This window comes from Lissotriton vulgaris, chromosome 5 (genome assembly GCF_964263255.1).
Source record: "Lissotriton vulgaris chromosome 5, aLisVul1.2, whole genome shotgun sequence".
NCBI lineage: Eukaryota > Metazoa > Chordata > Amphibia > Caudata > Salamandridae > Lissotriton > Lissotriton vulgaris.
This window is the reverse complement of record NC_141693.1, coordinates 595,522,993-595,550,435: the sequence shown is the minus strand read 5'-3', so window position 1 is coordinate 595,550,435 and position 27,443 is coordinate 595,522,993.

Below are 27,443 nucleotides of genomic sequence, written 5' to 3'. Positions count from 1 at the left end.
ATGGGTGACGGAGCCGAGCTGTCTTGCAGCCCTCATGGTGTGGAGCTCAGTTCATCTCACTATTTTCGTATTTCTCATGAAGGGTTGTTCCTAATATTTCTATTTTAGCGAGGTCAAAAAGAGATCCAATTAGTGGCCTACTGATTTTGCTTGATTACTTTTATTTTTTTTACACGATTTTTCACTATCTGCAAAGACTAAACAGAGTATTGCGACTTTGTGCTTGTTTGTAAATAGAGAATGATCCAAAGAGAACCAATTCTAAAACAGTAAATGCTTGGACAACAATCAATCAAATGGAGAGACAAGCAGGCACGACGGATTACAACGGGGGCAAAGGCTTGCGTTAACTACTGTTCACTATCTGCAAAGAGAGAGTACTACTAAGACAAAAGAGGGGAGGGGGGGGGTGCAGCGTTCAAAGCACATCAGCGTGCATAAATACGAAAATGTTTTTATCTATCACGTACTTGACATTTTAAAGCTTTTCATATTTGCTATTAAAAAACCAATGAAATTCACAGAAAAAACCATAGGTTATAGTGGATATATAGTTAGGAATTTGCATTTACAAAACCTTGAAAATTCAATGAAAAAACCATTGGTTTTAGGCCATATATAGTTAGGGATTTGCATTTACAAAACCTTATTTTACTCGCATAAAACCATTGAAATTCCATATATAGTTATAAGCGCTAACTATATATCGCGCACCCGCAATCCACTGCTGATGATGTCACATATTACATCATTCATGACATGGTTAGTGACATCACTGATGACATCACTGATGACATCTCAAATGACATCACTGATGACATCACTGAAAACATCTCATTTGACATGACTGATAACATCACTGATGATATCATTCATGTGATAATACGATGAACCTCTTCAGACTCTAATATAACCTTAGATACAATCAGTGTAAACAGACACTCACAGACTGTCACTCATCCATGGAGTTACTCACACACCTAGTCAGTCATGCAAAGAATCAATCACACCTCCATTTCCTCAACTATACAGTTATACAAACTTTACTTATTCAAACATATACTAACACATATTTACTCTATTATACAATCCCTGATACAAGTTCACAATGATCCATACAGCCACTCACACATTCACTGGCTCTTATGCACAGTTATTTATATATGTCAACTCTCACATGTACTGTGTTTTACATATGTACTTACTTTGACATGTAGCACTGAGATATCCATTCACTCACCAATACACTCATGCACACAGTCAACCGCCCATACAGCTGTTTGCACATGCACTTTTGAATCTATACATATAGTGAATTAACTACTCACACATCTATGTACAGAGTCACACACCTCCCAGCCACCCATACACACACACTCAGTCTCCCATACAAATACTTGGACAACCAATCAATAACCCATACAGTTACTCATATAGCTACGAATCAACATATGCAGCAGTTTGTAGAACAACAGATATAATGATGCACAAATTAAAACAGTTTAGTCACTAACCCATGCACTCAGTGAGACACATTTAATCACTCACTCAATCAGTCAGTCATGCACCTAGTAAATCCTTCATCCAGACACTTATACATCCACTCATTCTTCAATATGTAAAACATATTTTAACTTTACAGAAACATACAGTCACTGGATGTTGTCATCAGTGATGTCATCAGTGATGTCATTTGAGATGTCATCAGTGATGTCATCAGTGATGTCACTAACCATGTCATGAATGATGTAATATGTGACATCATCAGCAGTGGATTGCGGGTGCGCGATATATAGTTAGCGCTTATAACTATATATGGAATTTCAATGGTTTTATGCGAGTAAAATAAGGTTTTGTAAATGCAAATCCCTAACTATATATGGCCTAAAACCAATGGTTTTTTCATTGAATTTTCAAGGTTTTGTAAATGCAAATTCCTAACTATATATCCACTATAACCTATGGTTTTTTCTGTGAATATATATATATATATATATATATATATATATATATATATATATATATATATATATATATATATATATATATATATGTATATATTACCTACTGGCGGTCGTCAGTAGGTATATATAGTTAGGATTTTTTCTCTATGGGATTTTTGAAAATTCTATGTCTAATAAATTTGGTGTTTGTGGACGGAATTGGCTGAAATTTTCAGGAAAATGGAACATTTTGTTTCTGAGCAGCCCCTGACAATTTGGGGGGGTTTCATCAAGGGGGGGCCGAGAAAACAGGGGGGTTCCAAAACGCGTTTTTCCCATGTTAATTTCCATAGGGCGGTTGGCCTCACTTTTAGCTCGAACGGCTGAATGGATTTGCACAAAACTTGGCATAATTGTAGGGACTGTTAGCCCGATGTGCCTTTGCTAGGTCTCAATATATGTGCTCCAGTGGATTTTGAGTAATTTAGGTTCAAAAAAAGATATATATCTGGGCGGAGCCTAACCACACATCTGATCTGATTGGCTGTCAGCACTTCATCCAAGAAGTGTTGGCAGCCATCTTGGGACCAATATACATGATAGCACCTCATTAAAAAGCATTGTAGTTAATAGAGGGTTTTAGGACTTTAGTTACATTATAAATCATTTGTTGATGGTACCATACTCGTTTTAGGAATTGTGGTGGGTTCTAAGGTGATTTTACCATGTGAAAAAACCTTCTGCTGTGATATCATGAATATTGTTTGAAAGAAAACTAATATCTCATGATTTTCCCACAGTGGTTTGGAAGGGGATCTATAAGCTAAACTGAAAGCATATTTTCTGTAAATTCACATTATCTTTCTCAGTCATGTGAAAATGAAGTCTGACATTCTCAGTAAAACATGTACATCCAACAAGGACAGAGACTGTCAGTTGATTCCTTTGTGTTCTACTGCAGCCTCCTAGAGTGTTCTAAAGAACAACTAGAGCGCTAACAGTCCTACTTATTACAAAGGTATGGCACACCTGAAGCCATCTTGATTGGAATAAAGTGGTAACTCTTAAAACATTTAATTAAAAAGAAACAACATGAGGGGGTATATTTTGCCATAGAAAGTATGATTAGTGCTGCAGAATGAAAAATTAGGGCACATTTTGAGTGACTTCTCAAATCCTTTTCTATTTCATTAAAAGATTCTGACATGCAGTCTCCCAAAATGGCCACCAGAGACAAAAGAGCCCAAATGTAGCCCAAATATCACCCAGATGTAGCCCAAGTATAGCCCAATGACAGAATGTCCCAGAGTGTTCTAAAGAACAACTAGAGCGCTAACAGTCCTACTTATTACAAAGGTATGGCACACCTGAAGCCATCTTGATTGGAATAAAGTGGTAACTCTTAAAACATTTAATTTAAAAAGAAACAACATGAGGGGGTATATTTTGCCATAGAAAGTATGATTAGTGCTGCAGAATGAAAAATTAGGGCACATTTTGAGTGACTTCTCAAATCCTTTTCTATTTCATTAAAACATTCTGACATGCAGTCTCCCAAAATGGCCACCAGAGACAAAAGAGCCCAAATGTAGCCCAAATATCACCCAGATGTAGCCCAAGTATAGCCCAATGACAGAATGTCCCAGAGTGTTCTAAAGAACAACTAGAGCGCTAACAGTCCTACTTATTACAAAGGTATAGCACACCTGGAGCCATTGTGATGGGAATAAAGTGGTAACTCTTAAAACATTTAATTTAAAAAGGAACAAAATGAGGGGGTATATTATGCAATAGAAGGTATTATTAGTGCTGCAGAAAGAAAAATTAGGGCACATTTTGAGTGACTTTTCAAATCCTCTTCTATTTCATTAAAAAATTCTGACATGCAGTCTCCCAAAATGGCCACCAGAGACAAAAGAGCCCAAATGTAGCCCAAGTATAGCCCAATGACAGAATGTCCCAGAGTGTTCTAAAGAACAACTAGAGCGCTAACAGTCCTTTTATTACAAAGGTATGGCACACCTGAAGCCATCTTGATTGGAATAAAGTGGTAACTCTTAAAACATTTCATTTAAAAAGGAACAAAATGAGGGGGTATATTTTGCCATATGAATTATGATTAGTGCTGCAGAAAGAAAAATTAGGGCACATTTTGAGTGACTTCTCAAACCCTCTTCAATTTCATTAAAACATTCTGACATACAGTCTCCCAAGATGGCCACCAGAGACAAAAGAGCCTAAATGTAGCCCAAATATCACCCAGATGTACCCCAAGTATAGCCCAATGACAGAATGTCCCAGAGTGTTCTAAAGAACAACTAGAGCGCTAACAGTCTTACTTATGACAAAAGTATGGCACACCAGAAGCCATCTTGATTGGAATGAAGTGGTAAGTCTGAAAACACTCAATTTAAAAAGGAACAACATGAGGGGGTTAATTTTGCCATAGAAAGTATGATTAGTGCTTCAGAAAGAAAAATTAGGGATCATTTTGAGTGACTTCTTAAATCCTCTTCTATTTCATTAAAAAAATTCTGACATGCAGACTGAAACATGCACTTTGAATACCAGCAGCAGACGTCCCTGGTGAGCAGTAGCTTTACTACAGTGATCTAATGTGCAACTAGAGTGCTAACATTCAGAATTTATGGCAAATGTGTGACACATCTGAATGCCTTCTTGATGGAACCAAAGTAAACAAGCATTGAAAATGCAATAGATATCGCCCTCGTTTAAGTTAAAGCCATTCTGTTTGTAATGAGGTAGCTTTTTAGCTTTGCTTTTATTAGTGTTTTTTCAACTTTCATGTAAATAACATGCATCTGTATGCATATAAGTATATGTATGCATGCATTTATGTTTGTATTTATATAGATATACAGATGATATATGTTTATATATGTATGTATATATATATATATTCACTGAAAAAAACATAGGTTATAGACCATATATAGTTAGGAATTAGCATTTACAAAACCTTGAAAATTCACTGAAAAAACCATAGGTTATAGACCATATATAGTTAGGAATTAGCATTTACAAAACCTTGAAAATTCACTGAAAAAAACATAGGTTATAGACCATATATAGTTAGGAATTCGCATTTACAAAACCTTATTTTACTCACACAAAACCATTGAAATTCCATATATAGTTAGTTGCACTAACTATATATCGCGCACCCGCAATCCACTGCTGATGATGTCACATATTACATCATTCATGACATGGTCAGTGACATCACTGATGACATCACTGATGACATCTCAAATGACATCACTGATGACATCACTGATGACAACATCCAGTGACTGTATGTTTCTGTAAAGTTAAAATATGTCTTACATATTGAAGAATGAGTGGATGTATAAGTGTCTGGATGAAGGATTTAGTAGGTGCATGACTGACTGTATGAGTGAGTGATTAAATGTGTCTCACTGAGTGCATGGGTTAGTGACTAAACTGTCTTAATTTGTGCATCATTATGTCTGTTGTTCTGTAAACTGTTGCATGTGTTGATAAGTAGCTATATGAGTAACTATATGGGTTATTGATTGGTTGCCGAAGTATTTGTATGGGAGACTGAGTGTGTGTGTGGGTGGCTGGGAGGTGTATGACTCTGTGCATAGATGTGTGAGCAGTTGATTCACTAGATGTATGGTTTCAAAAGTGCATGTGGAAACAGCTGTATGGGCGGTTGACTGTGTGCATGAGTGTATTGCGAGTGAATGGATATCTCAGTGCTACATGTCAAAGTAAGTACATATGTAAAACACAGTGCATGTGAAAGTTGACATATATAAATAACTGTGCATAAGAGCCAGTGAATGTGTGAGTGGCTGTATGGATCATTGTGAACTTGTATCAGGGATTGTATAAGAGAGTAAATATGTGTTAGTATATGTTTGAATAAGTAAAGTTTGTATAACTGTATAGTTGAGGAAATGGAGGTGTGATTGATTCTTTGCATGACTGACTAGGTGTGTGAGTAACTCCATGGATGTTTGACAGTCTGTGAGTGTCTGTTTACACTGATTGTATCTAAGGTTATATTAGAGTCTGAAGAGGTTCATCGTATTATCACATGAATGATATCATCAGTGATGTGATCAGTAATGTCAAATGAGATGTCATCAGTGATGTCATCAGTGATGTCATTTGAGATGTCATCAGTGATGTCATTTGAGATGTCATCAGTGATGTCATCAGTGATGTCACTGACCATGTCATGAATGATGTAATATGTGACATCATCAGCAGTGGATTGCGGGTGCGCGATATATAGTTAGTGCAACTAACTATATATGGAATTTCAATGGTTTTGTGTGAGTAAAATAAGGTTTTGTAAATGCGAATTCCTAACTATATATGGTCTATAACCTATGGTTTTTTCAGTGAATATATATATATATATATTACCTACTGGCGGTTGCCAGTAGGTATATATAGATAGGATTTTTTCCTATGGGATTTCTGAAAATTCTATGTTGAATAACTTTGGCGTTTGTGGACGGAATTGGCTGAAATTTTCAGGAAAATGGCACATTTTGTTTCTGAGCATCCCCTGAAAGTTTGGGGGGGGTTTCGTGAAGTGGGGGCCGAGAAAAAAGGGGGGTCCCAAAACGTGTTTTTAACATTGAGTTTTCCATAGGTCGGTTGGACTCACTTTTAGCTCGAACGGCTGAATGGATTTACACGAAACTTGGCAAAATTGTAGATATAGTTTGCCCGACGTGCCTTTGCTATGTCTCAATATATGTGCTCCAGTGGATTTTGAGAAATTAACATTTTAAAAAACAGATATATCTGTGACAGCGCTCCGGTTAACGCCCCGGTTCGCGTACCTGACGCGTAATGGAACTTCGCGAAGTGAAGCTGATTGGCTCTCCGGTGTCTGTCAACATTCTAAACAGTCTGGACCGGCCGCCATCTTGTCTCTCGGTAGGATCGAGAGACAAGAGGAGGAGAAAAACTAAGGGGGAATTTAATGAAAGGGGGCAATGTAGACCCCTCTTGACCCCCTAGGAATGATGTTGGGGTTATTAAAGGGTCCCGTGGGGCAAATAAAAAAAATTCGATTTTTCGCGGTAGAAGCGCTTCCCGGTACGCGAACCGGGTCTCTCACCGGTAGCGTAACGGGAGTTCACCATTTTGTGTTTCGGTGGAATTTAATCACAAGATGGAGGAAAAACAATGTGGGAAATGGGTAAAAGGGGCACGGCAGACGTATCCTGACCCCCTAGGTTTTCTGAGGGTGGCTGAGGAGGCTCATATATGTTGGAATAAAAAAAATATTTGAATTTTTCGCGCGGTTAGCTGCCGGTACGCGAACCGGGTAGCGAACCGGGAAGTGAACATAAGTGAAAATTAGTGAAAAAAGGTACATTTGAAATTTTAAAAAAGTAATTATAGTTAAGGTAGCTCTGAAAAGAGCTTTTGTGTTCTGTGTAAGTTCTAGGTACTTATAAGTAGGTACCAATACACAGTCTTTAATTGTGTATGAAAACTCTGTTTCCCTCATCTGAGAAGTGCACACCATCTCCTCTGTAGATATCTTGCATGTAGTAACGCAAGTTATTGTAGTAGATGGCGCCCATTCCATGGTCTCTCATATAAGCTGAAACAGACTTATTTACATGCTTCCTCGCTTTCTCAATTTGGGGACAAAATTGATTGGACCACCTCCATTTCTGTCTTTGGCATATATTGGAATATACCAAGGCAGTTTGAGGAAAAAGTGCCATTAATTGCTCAAAGGTGTCCTTTAAGAGCATTTCCAGACCTACCCCAGTCAAAGTGCCCAAATCATTTCCTCCACAGTGCACTATTATGAGGTCAGGGTTTGGCAAATGCAAAAAGGTTTTCACCAATGGTATCAATTGGTGACATCTCAATCCTCTTTGCCCAATCCATATGATTTCCACATTTTGTAAATTGAGGTTGTATAAATTTCTGTTATCAGCATACCTGTGAGCCCAGTGGATATAGCTATGTCCAAGAATTCAGACAGAAAACATGGTAAGAGAAGGTTCTGGTGCAGTCAGATGAAGTGTGGGAATGAAATGGCAGTTGAAACAGTAGGAGTTTGTAAAGAAAAAAAACTGTGGAGTTTCAGTGCTAATGGTTCATTAGCAGTGATTGGTGGATTTCCATTGCTGAAAACAGAAAGTTAGGGTGCATGGATGTGTTCTTTGAAAGATGTAATTTGAATGGTTAAAAAAATGATTTTAAGAAAGATTGCAGTGGATTAGCAGGTGTACTGAGAGTTCAGAGTTCATTTGAAACATTGTTGTGTGAACTTGTAAACATGAGAGGTCTGTCGGGAGGTAGTTGCTATGGAAAAAGGGCAGAAAGGGCAGAGGGGGGAAGGGTGTTGATTTGAAAAAAGTGAGGGAAGAGTTTTGATTGGGTGACATGAGAGATATGTGTGATGAATATCAGCATGTCTGTGCCTTTCTTGGTTGCAGCCTCTGGAGTGCATACCTTTTGCTCTGGTAAAGAAAAATTGGTGTGTTTCTGAGACTGTTTTGAAATTCAAAAAGCATTTGCTAATGTGAGATATGGTTCCTTTATTTTAGAAAGAGACTAAAAGGCTTTTTGGAGAAAATAAGGAAGCCAGCTGTGCATTTAAAATGATGTTTTGTGTCAAGTGTTTGCATTATGTTTTCCAAGAAGCTTTTGCATTCTTTTACAAATTGTAATTGTAGATAATGTGACGTATTAGTACTGACAAGGTGTGTTTCTACATAGGAGCTGTGCTTTGTTTTCAAATTATGATCAGAAAATCGTTTTTAAGGAAAAGGAATGCTTTTTAAATTTATAAGAATGTATTTACTTGCGATGTGACTCCTGCAATGTGTCGCTTTTGTTGAATAGATGCATGATGCATCTGTGCTGTTTTTGCCCCATGGTGCTCCACATTGTAAATGTTAAAAGCGATGCATAAGTGGTACAAGGGCCTTGTAAATGCACCCCTGTGTGTGCATGGCCATTTTAAGTCACTTACCCCTGGTGCAAGGGCCTTCTAAATATGCCCTCATGTGTGCCTGGCATTTTTAAATCACTTACCCCTGGTGCAAGTTCCTTGTAAATACGCCGTCATGTGTGCTTGCACATTTCAAATCACTTCCCCCTGGTGCAAGTTCCTTGTAAATACGCCGTCATGTGTGCTTGGCCATTTCAAGTCACTTCCCCCTGGTGCAAGGGCCTTTGAGACTGTTTTGAAATTCAAAAAGCATTTGGTAAGGTGAGATATGGTTCCTTTATTTTAGAAAGAGACTAGTATGCTTTTTGGAGAAAATAAGGAAGCCAGCTGTGCATTTAAAATGTTGTTTTGTGTCAAGTGTTTGCATTATGTTTTCCAAGAAGATTTTGCATTCTTTTACAAATTGTAATTGTAGATAATGTGAAGTATTAGTACTGACTAGGTGTGCTTCTACATAGGAGCTGTGCTGTGTTTTCAAATTATGATCAGAAAATTGTTTTTAAGGAAAAGGAATGGTTTTTAAATTTATAAGAATTTATTTACTTGTGATGTGACTCCTGCAATGCGTCGCTTTTGTTGAATAGATGCATGATGCATCTGTGCTGTTTTTGCCCCATGGTGCTCCACATTGTAAATGTTAAAAGCGATGCATAAGTAGTTCAAGGGCCTTGTAAAAACACCCCTATGTGTGCATGGCCATTTTAAATCACTTACCCCTGGTGCAAGTTCCTTGTAAATACGCCGTCATGTGTGCTTGCATATTTCAAATCACTTCCCCCTGGTGCAAGGGCCTTGTAAATACGCCCCCATGTGTGCTTGGCCATTTCAAGTCACTTCCCCCTGGTGCAAGGGCCTTGTACATCAACAATGTCTGTTCTGGAACAATCTCTAAATAGAAATAGAGTCTCAAAATTAGTTGAGAATAACATATAACAGAGCACAGGTCATATGTAGAAGCATTCCATTCCATTGCTATTTTCTACCATCAAGTATGTTGCAAAATCCTTCCATTCAATTGTTTGCTTACTATTATTGATTTACTGTTTGGTAATAGTATTTAATAAAATTTTTTAAATAAATTTTCCACAGATTCAACTCAAAATATTCTTAAAAATTCAAACATGCCCTCAAGGCAAAGAAAAAAAAAAGAAGCAAAGCGACTTACACCCCACCTTGGTAAAAATGGAGATAATGGACCTTTGCAGCAGTCCTCTAGAATTAAAAGTTGTGAAGTCACCAAAAAAATTCCGGGTAAGACAACAAAATCTTTTTTAAGAAACATTTGCAGACGAAAAAGAATCACTAGAGAACATGTTTTAATTCAGAAGAAGAGAGCCAATTTAAACGGGAAGGAAAGGCCCCTCAACAGGATAATTGGCAATTTGTTAAAATATTTTAAGAAAGGTCAACAGAAAGTGGCTTTTTATAAGAGAAAGAAAAATGTAGAGAAAATTATTGATCAGGCTTTCGAAATTAAGCGAAAGTTATTTATTTTGGTAATTAATAGAATTAGGAAACTAAACAAGGTAATTTATGATTTCAAATCAAATAGTAGATGGAAGAGAGTAGTTAATCGTAGTAATTTTTGTGAAGTTTTCTCAGGAGAATGGATGCATAGTTCAAGTTGTGAGGCATTTTTCAATGAGGAGAGTTACTTCCAGGACAATGATTTGGTGCATGCAGTTGACACCAGTGGTCGAGCATATGAGGTAAAAGATAGTTGTGCGGTTGAAAAAGAAAAACTTGTGTCTGCAGATGCAGAAGAGGTGTTAAGTGATGAGGTTTTAGGGAGACGTCCTAAGGGACCAGTGTACACCTGGAAGTGTAGTTCTATTTGCAGTGTGCAACAGGATTCCATCAATTTGTTTTGTAATTTTGTACGGACATTTAATAAGAAAAGTTTAAAACAAAAAATAAAGTTTTTGCAAGAATTAGATCCTTGCAGAGTGAGAGAAGTGACAGGTTTGCGTGGTCATTCACTGGCTTGTCTTTCCAGGAGAGTATGCCAGTGTTTTTCATCATTTCAGGATGCTAGCAGTGCATCATAATAAAGTGAGGAAATTAGTTAGAATGTTGTATTATGCTAAGAGTCCAGCAATTATGCTTAAACAATTAAGCACTGCTCTTTTGCATGGTTCTGAAGTAGATGTGAAGAATATTTGTGAAGAAATTGAGTTCTGTTACTTTGCTGGTGAAGAGAACAATGTTGAAATTGACCCAGTAGAAGAAGGTAATGTGGAAGAGAGTGTACTGATTTCTAATATAGATATGTTACACAAGGAAATTTTCAACTTTCAGGTGAAATCAAGTGAGAGGCCGAATTTCACTTGTGTGTGTTGTCGACGGACTTATTATAAGAATCAGACTAAGTTAGTGGATTTATATGGAAAAAGTGAAATGGAAAACAATAGTGAATGGAAGGATTTTGCCACATACTTGATGGTAGAAAATTGTTTTGATTTGGGATCAGACCAACGTATGTGTACTTATTGTTTTAACAAATTAAACCAAAACCAGATGCCTGCTGGAGCGGTTCATAATAATCTGGAATTGGTTGGCATTCCTTCTGAATTGAAGGATTTAAATACTTATGAATCTATTTTGATTCAAAGTGTCCATCCCTTTCAGGCTATTGTACGAATGGAGCCAAAGACAGGGAAATTGCCTCCATCAGATTTACAGAGCGGATTAAAGGGAAGAGCTGTTTATTTGCCTTTAGATTTGAAGAAAAACATTAATACAATTGGAGTAGAGAAAGTGGAAGAGGAACCTCTAGTTATCCTAGTTAATGGGGTTCCGACAAAGAGTAAGAAAATCTGGCAAGATTTAGTGGATGTTAGGGAAGTCAAAAAGTCAACATTGTATTTGATAAAAAATAATGAGTACTACAAGAATGTATGTGCTGCAGAAGAGGAAGTAAGTGAAGAAGAGGACAGCGATTTGTGTGCTGGGCAAATTGAGAAAGTAGAAGCCTCTAAAAATGAAGAAATATATGAACATTATAGTGTTCATCCTTTGCATTCCAAGGAAGTCATGGGGAATGCTATTGAGTTGTTTCAAATCAAACAAGCCAAAGGGAGTCCCATTAGTGTTTGTGAGGAAAGTTTGGAAGCTCGGTGTTTCCTGCTTCAGAATACCGGACTTTACGATTGTATGCAGAAGATCCTAGGTTTCGTCAATGCATTCCCTATTTATTTCATCTACTGTTTGAAAGTGATCTGTCTGGACTGTCTTATGCAGTGAACCACATCTTGAAAAGTGGTGTACAACTGCGAAATATCTCGGCAAGGGACTTTATGGATAAAGTCAATGTGCAAGACAGTATTTTGGATTCTCACCTGATTAATCTCATGGCATGTCAGCGTGGTACTGATGAGTATTGGTATCGTCGTCATGGTGACTTAAAATGTATGCTGAGGAACTTAGGAACTCCTACTTGGTTCCTCACTCTCAGCTGTGCTGAGTATGGCTGGGAAGACTTACTTGAATTTCTACGAGAGGCAAATGGAAACATTGAAAATATTGAATTCAAGACACCCGGAGAACTGTGCTCTTTAGATCCAGTGAATGTATGCAGGTACTTCAATCATAGATTTGAAGCTATGATGTCTTTCATCACGAACAAGAAAAATCCACCTCTTGGAGAGGTGTTGGATTTCTTCTGGAGAAAGGAGTATCAAGCAAGAGGTGCTCCTCATATACATATGCTGCTATGGATCAAAGATGCACCCAAATTTGGAACAGATCCGGATGACTTAGTGATGAGTTTCATAGAACAGTATTCTACATGTGCTGTTCCAACGACAAAGGAAGATAAAAGTCTAAGAGAACAAGTTTTACGGTTTCAAAGCCATCATTGTGGAAAGTACTGTTGTCGTAAATTCAGAAACAAGGACAAGTACTACACCAAATGTCGTTTTGCATTTCCACGATCGGTGATATCTAAAGGAAGAGTGAACAATTTGATGTCTTCGCTGCGACATAATGTGACGAGGAAATCACCCAAAAACACATACAATTTGAAAAGAAACGAAGAGTCCAAGTACATTAACGACTACAATCCAGTGATTTTGTCCATGTGGAATGCTAACATGGATATACAGTTTGTGGCTGACAACTGTATGGCTGTGGCTCGGTATGTGACGTCTTACATCACAAAAAAAAGAAAAGACAGAACTGAAGGATATGTGGGAGGATATTTCCCATGAAAAGAGCCTCAGTAAGAAGTTGTACAGTTTCAGTCTGAAGATGTTGTTGCATCGAGAAATCGGAGCTTGCGAATGTTCTGACCGGTTATCTTCAGCAAGTCTCTATGCCAAATCTAGGAGTATCATTTGGGCGAGTCTTGGTCTTGCTGCAACGCGTAATCGAGTTCTGAAACATGTACGGGAAATTGAGTATTTGGCGGAGAAGGAGCCAAGCAGTACAGATATTTTGAAGACCAACATGTTGGATACATATTATCCAAATAGAAGTAGTCACCTGGAGAATGTTTGTCTGTATGAGGTTCTACAATATTACATTTTCAAGAGGAACATCAAAGAAGATATTGATAAAGGAGTGCATGCTGTAATTGGAAGTGAGGGATGTGTGGTCAAGCAAAGAAAATGTCAATTGGTAAATCATCGAAAATTGAATTGCGAATCTCCAGAAAGAAAAGAGTTTTTCTATTTAGCTCTTTTGCAACTTTTCAAGCCTTGGCATGCAGAAGAGGAACTGCTTGGAGATTTCCTCTGTTACGAAGACTCTTTCAATGCAGCCCAGGAGTCCATAGAATGTCCTGTTTTTCCAAAATATCTAGAAATGTTGAATGCAGAAATCGAGCAGGAAGCAACAATTGCAGCTGAGATTGCTAGAGACAGTTCTCAGGACAGTAAGAGTTCTGTTTCATTGAGTCAGGATCCACTAGGAGAACCAGTTATCGAAGATGAAGCTGCCACTGCCATGATTGAAGTGGAAAGAGCTATGGCACATGCTCAGGAGGATGCGGTTAACTTAGAAGATTTGGAAAGACAACTCAACGTTGAGCAGAGGAAAATATATGACGAAGTTACCAAACAAATTGAGCATGGATTAAGTCATGAGAAGAAAGAGTGCTCATGTACGTCGTTGAAGCCTGTCAGACTGTACGTGAGTGGAGAAGCAGGAACTGGAAAAAGTTTCCTCATTAAAACAATTTCATGTTATCTGCAGAAAAGGACTGAGTCATCGCTGTCTTGTGTTGTCACCGCTCCAACTGGACTGGCAGCACATAACATTAAAGGTATTACTTTGCATCGGCTACTGATGCTGCCAGTGGAGAATGATAACAAATTACAATACCACAAGTTATCTGGAGATGCTTGTTGTGAAGTATCTAGAGTCCTGAAGAAGATGAAACTTCTTATCATTGACGAAGTAAGCATGGTTTCCAACGTCATGCTTGCCTTTGTGCATTTGAGAATGCAGGAAGTTCTTAAAACAGAGTATGATGTGTTATTTGGTGGCAAACACATCATTGTTTTTGGTGATCTTCTGCAGCTGACACCAGTGAAAAGACAACCAGTGTTTAAACTGCTTACGCATGAAGATACCAAGAAATGCCTAGGGAGTATTGGCAACGTTAACATATGGTTAAACTTCAATTATGCTGAGCTGCGTGAAAATATGCGTCAGGCGAAGGATGAAGATTACAAGAATATTCTACAAGATGTTAGAATTGGGAAAGTGACCGAGCGTGGGAAAGAAGCTTTACATGCACGATTATTGTCAAATTTGTATCCAGAAGAAGACGTTCTGCCAGAGGATATTTTTCGGAAAATTACTGAGAAGAAATCTGGAATATGTTTGATGCCAACTCTTGCAGAATGTTCCATCTTCAACAACAAAATGTTGAATTTAGAGAACCAAGAGATTGTGAAACTGGAAGCTATTGACAGAATAGAGCATATGGGAGCAACAATTATTTTGTCTGAGAATTTGAAATCTAAATTGTATTCATTAGAGAAGACTATATCTAAAACTGCTGGTTTTGAAAAGACTCTGAATGTGTGCTTAAATTGCCGTATCATTTTGAGAAGGAATTTACATGTTGAAAGAGGTCTGGTAAATGGGTCAATGGGTAATGTTGTTGATTTTGAGAAATACAGAAATAGAGATGGAATTGAATTTTTAAAAATTAAATTTGATGGTATTGAGGAAGTACAGCTAATTGGTCGTTGCACAGCTAGGTTTTTGCTTGTAAAAGACTCATATGTTCGCCGTAAGCAGTTTCCTGTTTGCTTGGCATATGCGGTGACAATCCATAAATCGCAAGGTTTAAGTGTAGACACTGCTTTAGTGAATATTGGCAGTTCTGTGTTCAAAGAGGGTATGGCTTATGTAGCATTGTCACGAGTCAGAAGTTTATCGGGATTGTACTTGATTGACTGTGATGTCACAAACATTTGTGCGGATCTAGATTGTGTTAAGGAATACAATAGGTTAAGAAAAGAGTATGCGCCACATTTGCCTCAATATCCTTTGTTTGAGAAACGTGTGGTAGGCCGGAAACGAAGAAATATCACTAATAGTAGGGAGGTTGTAGCAAAAAGACCAAAAGTCGATTAACCCAAAATTGTAAGCAGAAAGAAAATGAATTCTGTTGAAGATGTTGTTGGTTTTCAATTTGAAAATAGTTCTGGTGTCAACTGCTATGCTAATGTAGTGGTTAATGTTGTCTTTTCACTAGACACTTTAAAAGAACAGATTGTGATCAATTCTGAACAAAGTTTATGCTGTTTGTTGAATTCAGTGATAGAGAAATGTAGCGCTGATAGAACAAGAGTGGAAAGTGTGTCTGAAATTTGTAATCTGTTAGACAAATGTTCAGGTCAAACGCAATTCTCTCAAAATATTCAGCAGGATTGTCAGGAGTTTTTAATGTATATGCTTGATGTATTGCAAGATGAAGGTGTAGATGTAGATTATCTGTTTGGCCTTTCTTATCAATGGCAGAATGATTGCGAGAACTGTAGGCTATCAAGTACTACTAGTGTAGACTCAGAAAGATTTATATATTTAACTTTGCCTGACAGTAAATCAGTATCCTTCAATAAGCTAGTAAATGCAGCCGATCAAAACATGGAGTGTAGCCAATGTAAGTCTGCAATGCTGTCCAGGTTAATTATACAAAGTTATGGCCAGTATGTCATTTTAATGTTCCAACGCTGTAGGTCTGATGGAACTAAATTGACAACTTTAATTAAAAATGTTGTGGCTTCACAGTTGTCAATATCAGGAAGGACTTTTGTAACTACAGCAATTATATATCATGACGGTCCTTCAACAACTTCAGGACATTACACAGCTTATTTAAAATCTGGAAACGGCTGGTCATTCTGCAATGATTCTGTTTTAACTTTCAAAAAAAGATTGCCTTTCCACCTTCAAAATTCTTACCTGGTGTTCTTACAACCAAAATTTTAGGGAAGGAATCTCGGGATTTGTTCAGAGGAATTTCAAGAGGTTCTAATGGCTCCTACTCTATATGGCCTTGTGGATAAGTGTAGTACAGAGCGAAAAATCTTTGTGTTTATAAGCTAATTCAATCAGTAGATCAAAACAAGGAGTAGAGGAAATGTAAGTCTGCAATGCTGTCCACATTTTTTATAGAAAATTATGGGTGAAATGTCATTTTACAATTTCAACTACATAAACTGAATGAAAATAAGTTGTCAAGTCTAATTAAAAATGTTTTGGCTACACAGTCATCGATTTCAGGAAGAACATTTGTAACTGCAGCTATTATATGTTATGATGGTCCTTTGACAACATCAGGATATTACACAGCTTATTTGAAATATAAAAAAGGCTGGTCTTTTGGCAATGATTACCATTTGAGTATGAAGCAATGTTGCCTTTTGACTTATTTTCAGAAGTGAGAATTTAGGGTAGGTAACTGGACTATAATGATTCTAGGTGTTGTTGTAATTTAGTGTGCTATTTTAAATTGCTTTGTATGTCTCATTTTTCTTAAAACGATGGAGCTTATCTTTCAGAAAGTGGCGGGCAGAAAATAATAACAGCACAACAGAGTATAAGCTGTTCATAGGAGATCCTTTGACGTCATGGAAAGTAAGTTACTTTTGAGGAGTTCTGATTTCTGATTGATTATATTATATTGGTTTTTTAAACACAATCATTTTGATTGTGTTTTTTTTCCCCGCTGTTATATGATGAATACCTTCAGCTCACTGTTTTCAGTGAAATTTGATATATTCTGAGAACAGCAAAAATAAACCATTAAATATGTATAATTAATTTTGTACTTTGAATTGTGATTTTTAATATGTATTCATCTTGTCTCATGCTCACTCATCTTTTACTACCTTCTATTCATTTTAAAATTTTTGTTCTTTCTTACACAGATTAAAAGTATAAAAATAACAAGTGACTAAGTTAACGGCAATTATAAGGTAAGTGTTTAGTACTCTTTACTTTACATCTCTATCACATTTAACTTTTATTAGTTCCACTGCTTCATTTCTTTAACCCTCAGTTTCCTGCCTTTGCTACTTCCCTCATTTCTTTTTCTATTACTTACTTACACTACTCTTTCCACTCCTTTTCTCAGTCCCTCTTTAAACAGTATCTCTGTGTTACTCCCTCTATTTGTCTTTCTTTTAACATTACTCTCTCGGAGCGCGAACCGGGAAGCGAATCAAAAGAAATAGAGGTTGCCAGAGTGCTAAACATTCTAGCAATTTCTTATAAAGGGGAGGTAGTTCTGAAAAGAATTTTTTTTAAATTATTTTTGTTGTTTTATATTTTTTGTATTATTTTTCTGAACATTTTTTTAGTTTTTTGTATTTTTTGAACAGTTTTGTATTTTTTTTGGTTTTTTGGGGGGAAACGAAAATGATTCATTATAAAGGGCTCAACAGGAGCAACAAAAAAAAAAGATAATTTATTTTCAGGGGCGTTTTGTACATCGATGATTTTCAAAAGCTGTATTGATTAGAGTTATACTCCTCTCTCCATAGGTAATTAATTTGCCGCAAAATATACAGGTAAATTTCATGTTCCCAAAGTTCATCTGTATATTTGGGACCATCTCCCTTGCCTCTGGTCCCGTCACTGCCTCTTGATTGGATGTACTGGCCACAGGTGGGGGGTTATTCTGCAGGTCACGTACTTGTGCAGCACTATAGTTTATAGGGTGCCATCTTTCCATATGTCGATGCATGGTATAATTCCCATAGCTATATTTCTTTTCTGTCCCTCTGGACAGTTCATTTTGGCAGATCATGCAGGTAACATACCGGGCATTTACCTTATTTTGTCCTTCGGGAAATTTAAAAAATTGCCATATATAACTTTCTTTGGCATGGGACCTCCTTGGCTGTTCAGGTAAAAACCTATTGGTCACTTGCTCCTCTTCCTCTTCTTCCTCTTCTTCCTCCTCTTGTTGTAGGATAACCTGAGGAGGTGGTCCTCTCTTCCTAGGAGGCTGTGGTGGTGGTGGGGGTCCACCAGCTGCAGCAATCAATGAAGCCATTTCTAAGCAATGAAAGTAAATGAAAGTCGGAGTGAGGAAAAAAGGTAGGGGTTTCATCATTTGGGAAAAAAATGTTCTAAACCAATGAAAAGTGTTATTTTTAGGTCATATGACCAAGCCTTACATCATTAGGAAACCAAAAGTAAAATGAACCAATGAAAAGTTTTATGAACAAGTCACATGTCCTGTTATGCTTACGTTACGCGTCCCGGACCGCTTCTGGGGCGCTGCGCTTCGCGCCTCGGTTCGCGTACCAGAGCGCTTCCGGGTGCGCTAACGCGGCGCGTCATAAGACGCATTACGCGGCAACGCGATACGTCGCGCTTGCGCGACGCGTCACAATGTTGTTTTCTAACGCGGTAGTTGCGCTACATTTACCGGTTCGCGGATCGGGTCGTGGAACCAAATTGAGTTAACAGGAAGCTGCCCGGTTCGCGGACCGGCAGCGAAACAAAAAAAATAAAATAAAAAAAATATATAAAAAAAAATTATATTACAAACATATAAAATATATTTTTGCATTAAAAGAAGAATACATTTTACAGCTTTTGATATTTGCTATTAAAAAACCATTGAAATTCACTGAAAAAACCATAGGTTATAGACCATATATAGTTAGGAATTAGCATTTACAAAACCTTAAAAATTTCACTGAAAAAACCATAGCTGATGATGTCACATATTACATCATTCATGACATGGTCAGTGACATCACTGATGACATCACTGATGACAACTCAAATGACATCACTGACAACATCACTGATGACATCATTCATGTGATAATACAATGAACCTCTTCAGACTCTAATATAACCTTAGATACACTCAGTGTAAACAGACACTCACAGATTGTCACTCATCCATGGAGTTACTCATACACCTAGTCAGTCATGCAAAGAATCAATCACACCTCCATTTCCTCAACTATACAGTTATACACACCTTACTTATTCAAACATATTCTAACACATATTTACTCTCTTATACAATCACTGATACAAGTTTTCAATGATCCATGCAGCCACTCACACATTCACTAGCTCTTATACACAGTAATTTATATATGTCAACTCTCATATGTACTGTGTTTTACATATGTACTTACTTTGACATGTAGCACTGAGATATCCATTCACTCACCAATACACTCATGCACACAGTCAACCACCCATACATCTGTTTCCACATGCAGTTTTGAACCCATACATCTAGTGAATCAACTGTTCACACATCTATGCACAGAGTCACACACCTCACAGACACGCACACACACACACTCACTCTCCCATACAAATACTTGGGCAACCAATCAATAACCCATATAGTTACTCATATAGCTACTGATCAACACATGCAGCAGTTTACAGAACAACAGATATAATGATGCACAAATTAAGACAGTTTAGTCACTAACCCATGCACTCAGTGAGACACATTTAATCACTCTCTCATACAATCAGTCATGCACCTACTAAATCCTTCATCCAGACACTTATACATCCACTCATTCTTCAATATGTAAGACATATTTTAACTTTACAGAAACATACAGTCACTGGATGATGTCATCAGTGATGTCATCAGTGATGTCACTGACCATGTCATGAATGATGTAATATGTGACATCATCAGCAGTGGATTGCGGGTGCGCGATATATAGTTAGTGCAACTAACTATATATGCGAATTTCAATGGTTTTGTGCGAGTAAAATAAGGTTTTGTAAATGCTAATCCCTAACTATATATGGTCTATAACCTATGGTTTTTTCAGTGAATTTTTAAGGGTTTATAAATGCTAATTCCTAACTATATATGGTCTATAACCTATGTTTTTTTCAGTGAATATATATATATATATATATATATTCACTGAAAAAACCATAGGTTTGACACCAGTTATAGTTAGCTGGAAATTTTACTGACATAAAACCAATGAAATTCTACGTTATAGTTAGTTGGACTCACTATAACTTGCGCGTGTAATGCACTGCTGATGACATTACATATTACATCACTCATGACATGGTCAGTGACATCACTTATGACACCATCCAGTGAATGTGTGTCTTTCTAAAAAATAAATATGTTTTATATATGTATATGTAAAGGTCGAGGAAAGAATAAATGTTTAAATTATTGTCTTAATGACAGTTTTTTTCAAAAAGAAATGATTGGATAACTGGCTTATTAAGTGTACCTTAGTGAATACATATATTAGCGAGTAATGTTTAAATATTTAAATATATGTATCAATGTTTCACTTTGTGAATAACTGGCTGCATGGGTTGATGAGTACCTACATGTGTAGGTATTTGGGTTCTTAGATTTTTTTTAGTATCAGTATGAGTGTTTCTATGGTTTCATGGGGGTATTACTAATCACATAGATCCATGAATGACTAACTCTCTCTTTGTATGTGTTTAGAAGACACCATATGTGCAGGACTGTATGGGTGGTTGAGTGTGTATAGTTTTATATGCAAATAAATGGATGTTCAGTAGTTTATTTGCATGTGTGAGTATGTGTGTGAGTAACTTTTGGATGATTGTCGGTGTGTAACAGGATGTATAGGTGTATCACTACATATGATGAGTGAGTATATTTATGAGTAACTATATAGAACTGTTGGTGAATGAGAGAATGTGTATATAGATGGTGGAATTACTGAATTGGTTGTTGTAACTGGTATGGGTATGTCAATTTTTTTGAAAATGTTAATTTCTATTTTTCAATATGTGTTTTAAGGGTTACATTACACTTAAAGGAGGTCTGTCATCAGTGATGTCATAAGTGATGTCACTGACCATGTCATGAGTGATGTAATATGTAATGTCATCAGCAGTGCATTACAAGCGCAAGTTATAGTGAGTCCAACTAACTATAACGTGGAATTTCATTGGTTTTATGTCAGTAAAATTTCCAGCTAACTATAACTGGTGTCAAACCTATGGTTTTTTCAGTGAATTTCATAGGTTTTTCAAATGCTACTTCCTAACTATAACGTGTGTAAAACCTATGGTTTTTTCAGTGAATTTCATAGTTTTTTTGAATGCTAGTTCCTAAGTATGTAATCACGTTCGTAACTACATAGTGTCACCGCCTACACGTCCTGAGAAGCGCATGTAAAGTCACATGACTTGAAAACAAAACTTCCAATTGGTTATTAGTAGTTTCTGTTCTGGAATATACACGAAGCACTCCACCCACTTTCCTCACAATCTTTTCTACTCTCAAGAGACAACAACGTCGAGCATCTTCCAGAAGTCTTTGCTGAAATGGCTTCCCTACCAGATTCATCTTCCGAATCTGAAGGAAATGAGCGACCACCGTTAAGAAGAAAAAAGGAATCTTTCATTTGGCAATTTTTCACTTATCCTGAAGATCAAAAGAAAGTGAATGCGCCAAAAGTAACCTGCACGATATGCAATTCGGAGCTCTCAAGGGGTAATCCAAATAAAAAATATTCCTTTTCTGCACACACCATGCAGCGGCATGTTAAACAAAGGCATCCTGAGCATTATGCAAAAGCATCGACAAGAGCCCTGGCCACGCTATTACCATCAGAGGTGGCCAGCACATCTTCTGGTGGACGACCTGTATCTCTATCGAGTGCTGAGATGGACTTGAGACCATATCTTGCGAAGGTGCATATGAAATGCAACGAGTGTGGAGAAATTCTTTTGTATGGAGAGCGGAGCCTCGTTCTTATTAAACTGAAAATTGAAAGTCACAAATGCCCCAAGAAAAGATAAATTTCTACACTTCATTTTCAAACTATTACATACTGAAAAATGTAGTAGCAACTTTAAGAAATCGAAAGCATTATAACACTTCTTTCCCCCCAAAAAGAAAAAAAAAAAAAAGTTCTTTTCAGAACTAACTCTTTCCACCAAAACATGCTCGAAGAGCATATTATAAGATGTTTTTTCGCCGCTTTATTTTAGTGCGAGACCGGGTGCGCGCACCCTTCTATCGCGTACAGGACCTGACACTCCCATGTGAAGTCATGTGACTTCTAAACAACACTTCTAATTGGTTCTTGGTAGTTTCTATTCTGCAATTTACACGCAGCACTCCACCCACTACCATCACTTTCTTTTCTACTCTCAAGAGACAACAACGTCGAACATCTTCCCGAAGACTTCGATACAATGGCTACCGTTCCGCATTCATCTTCCGAATCTGATGAAAATGAGCGACCACTTTTCACAAGAAAAACGGAGGCCACGCTATTACCATCAGAAGTAATCAACACATCTTCCGGTGGACGACCTGTATCTCCATCGAGTGCTGAGATGGACTTGAGACCATATCTGGCGAACGTGCACATGAAATGCACGAACTGTGGAGAACTTCTTGTATATGGAGAGCAAAGCTTTACTCTAATTAAACAAATAATTGAGAGTCATAAATGCTCCAAGAAAAGTTAAATTTCTTCACTTTATTTGGATAGTATGACATACTGAAAAATGTCGTCGCAACTTTAAGAAATAAAAAGCATCATAACACTTGTTTCCAAAAAAAAAAAAAAAAAAGTTCTTTTCAGAACTAACTCTTTGTACCAAAACAAGCTTGAAGAGCATATTAGCTGATATTTTCTCGCCGCTTTCTTATAGTGCGCGACCGGGTGCGCGCACCCACCTATCGCGTACAGGCGTCGAGACACGCATGTGCAGTCATGTGACTTTAAAACAACACTTCCAATTGGTTCTTACTAGTTTCTATTCTGCAATTTACACGGAACACTCCACCCACTTCCCTAGAAAACCAGTTTATCGTAAATCTTTTAAAGCCTCCTCTTATGAAATATTCGACATCAATCACATAGCAGAGTACTAAATAGCACTATATACACTCCGTCCCTTAATTATAAGAGACTTATTGCTATGTAAAATCAACTTTTGCTCTCCAAGATAATGTAAAATGCTGAGCCTATTACATAATTTTATTACACATATATGTAACTAGTCTCCTTCGAGTACTAACACCGTAGAAAATACCACCAATAGCGGTGATATTTTTTACACCGAGAACGGGCGATTTCTATCGCTTACAGCCCTTACAATTATAAAGTTTTATTTCCTAAGTCTCTGATCGCCAACTGTGCAACGTAAATCCCCTGTGTGTCGCAATAAGGTCCATAAACAAAAACTACAGAACCAGCATTATAAACATACACAAAACAACAAAACGACAAGAGCCACCATGCTAATATATATCCTTAATATAATAAACCTCTGAGAATAAATACATATTTCCGTGGCAGCCCATAACACAAATGTGGCGTCCTCTGACTCTGCTCCATTACCAAACACCGTAACTCCCCGCCCCCTCACTTTTCACTAAACTCCGCACTCCACCCCAGCCAAACCCCCTATTACAAACCCCCAACCTACCCTCCCTGCCCAAACCCACCATGAACCTCAAACCGCCCCTAGAAAACTTATAAGACACAGGATTACTAAAACTCAAAGAATACGCAACAGGCACATAATGTAAATAGTACATAAAGACACATATTTTTTCCAAAATACTATTTAAAAACATGTTCTATTTTTAATAAATCTATCATGCATCTGACCCTCTAGAACTGCTTTCAAAACGTGAAATATAAACCTCTACTTTTCATTTTAAAACCATACACTTTCTTCTGACCCTCTAGAACTGCTTTCAAAACATGAACTATAAACCTCTACTTTTCATTTTCAAACCATACACTTTCAATTCCATTATTTTTTTTCCACAATTCATGTAATGTTACAAACCTTTTCTAAAATACACCAGTCCGTATCATTTATAAGGATTTATTTTTAGTCTTCATCAGTGACACTTTCTTCACATACAATAGAAATCACTATAACTTTTTAAACGACAATGCTAACGCGGTAAAAATAACCCTTCATTTACTTTCCTTTAAGAATGCACACTATGTACCCCACGCATGCGTTTCTTAATCTTTGTATTTGGCAGCGAATACCGACCTTGAATCGGAAGACATGAACAAGAGCGCCATTGTCACATTTAAAACTGAACGTTGCATCTGCTCACACACATATCTTTCACTAAGCTAACATTCACAGAAAACAGCATTGATGTAAAAAAAAATTGACCTTGCTTTACAACTCCCTCAAATCACTCCCTTATTTTTTAACGCATTCTCCAGTTCAAAAAAAGCTACTTTTTTAATAACCACTAAGCAATATATAAGTGACTAGACTCCTAGAAAATGTATCAAGTCATTCTGCTCCTCTCCACTGCATAGCCGACGACCTAATTCTGTGGAGTTGCTATACAACCAGCGGTGCTGCGCCGTTTCCTGTACCATCTTGGGAAATTCAAAATGGATGTCCCTCCTGCCTTCGCAAATGAGCCGGGCCACTTAGAACTATTTCGCCAGAGGATGCTTGACTACTACGGCATCTTACCACTCTCGACTTTGAATACTTCATATCGATTATCATTTTGATATTCGCATTTCACCTGTGTGCAGCCTGTATTTCATTGCCTGAGCTGTGATTTCACGTGGGCCCTGGATTTATGTCTCTGCAATTTGGTACCTCCTGAACCGAATTACAATCACCTCATGAATCCGTTACTTGATCATGAACAGCTTTGTTACAACGGAGGGTTTATGGCCTTTGCAGCGATACAAGGAGTTGTGGGTCATTGGAATATATTCGCAGCGGCGCAAGATTTCCTAACAGAGAGCTACATCGAAAACCCACCGAGCTGCCCAATGATGGTAAAAGACACTCCAATAATGACAGATCATGAATGCTCCTTTCATCTTCTCAATTGGATGGCTGTCATGTTTTCAGATGATAACAATGATTTCATGTTAGAGGCACTTGCTGCATACTTTGCCTGCACAATGGACACTTAACTCTTTCCTAACAGCGAGCTACATCGAAAACCCACCGAGCTCCCTCTGATGGTAAAAGACGCTCCGATTATAACAGATCATCAGTACTGCTTTACTCTTTTCCATTGGATAGCTGACATACTTTCCGGAGGGTTTATGGCCTTTGCAGCGATACAAGGAGTTCTGGGTCATTGGAATATATTCGCAGCGGCGCAAGATTTCCTAACAGAGAGCTACATCGAAAACCCACTGAGCTGCCTTATGATGGTAAAAGACGCTCCAATAATGACAGATCATGAATGCTCCTTTCATCTTCTCAATTGGATGGCTGACATGTTTTCAAATAATAAAACTGATTTCCTGTTACAAGCAGAAGCTACCTATTTTCCCTAAACAATGCTTCAATAACTCTCAAACAAGCCATTGACGTCCTCATTTCCTTTTGGTTTTCTATATTCTTCACGTTCTTTTCCATATTTTCTTTTGAAGAACAGACCTATTTGCTTTACTAACAGTGGACATTATAATTTCGTGTTGTTTGACAGCTGATTCATAAAGTAATGATGTATAACCACTTGCATTTTCATATATCGTTCCCAAACTGAAAGGCCAGAGACCTTCTTCCATTTATTAAAATATAATATACTTCCTTATAAGAGTGTACAATGTTTTTTTCCAACTATATTCATTTTTCTTCAACTATAGCGTTTGTATTCCATGTACTACTGACAATACCAATTACTGTGTTTTTTGCAATTTCTGTACTCATATTACATAATGATTTGCCTTTAAAACAGTACATTTCTAAATAAACATTTCAAATATTCACGGTTTCTCTTTTAATCCATAATCTCAACTGAAATGATTTCATATTGAAAAACTATTCATGGGTTCCACATAACCTTAACTGTAGTCACTGAGGACCTTATTTATGAAGACCTTCCGCCGCCAGTGCCTCATTTTTTAAAATGGGAAAAAGTAACGCACCGGTGGCGCAAGGCCTTCATAAATAAAGTCCTGAATGTTTTCTTTTCTCGACCTCACTTACTGATACTAGAACCTGCAAGCCAATTACGGCCCGTGAACTTGTTCTTAGTAGGTCGCGCACCGTAAAGACAGTTATACCACTGTTAACATTTTTTTTTTACTGTTACTAAGCACCGACACAGTTCCGTTTCACTCAGAGTTAATCACTGCTCCCACGCTTCTACAGGCCAGACGCTATGTCGTATTTCTCTCCTTATCACCCTTTCATCTCCACAATAACAAACAGTTGTCCGCCAGCCACCAGAGAACAGACTCAGATGCAGAGGCACCAAAGAGTGAACCCATCACCAACTGCCATCTCCGGCTGTTTCCATGGTTACACCTCATTCTGCACCTTGCTGAAGGCACAGGTCAAAAGTTCATGTCTCAACGTTCTACAACAAACTAAGAACACTATTTTCCCTCCAGAATCACCTGCCAATACACAACTCTGTTACATGTCTTGTTTTTTCACACCCAATAGTACTTTTCGTTTAACATAAACATTGACCTGTTCACTCTCCACTTGTTACAATCAACCAATCATTTTTATTTTTTTAACCACACCCAGCCTCTTCCTTTTTCTTTATTTAAAATTTCAACTTCTAACTACCATTCCACTTCCAGAACCGATCGGAGGACGACTACAAATCCCTTGAAAATGAAGGTCTGGCTAATAGGACACAGTTATATTCACTGGAGTGAAAAATATGCAGTAAGCAGACGAATTTGCAACCTCAGCTTACCAAATGTACACATAACATGGATTTCCAAAAGAGGATTGAAATGTCACCAATTGATTCCATTGGTGAAAACTTTTATGCATCTCCCAGAACCAGACCTTATAATTGTGCACTGTGGTGGGAACGATCTAGGCACAATCACTGGGGTAGGTCTGGAAATGCTTCTAAAAGACACCTTTCGACAATTGATGACACTTTTTCCTCGATCTGCCTTGGTATATTCCAATATATGCCAAAGACAGAAATGGAATTGGTCCAATCACCACTGTGCACAATTTGAGAAAGCAAGGAGACATGTAAATAAATCTGTTTCTGCGTTCCTCAGAGATTATAGCATGGGTTCTATTTACCACAACAACTT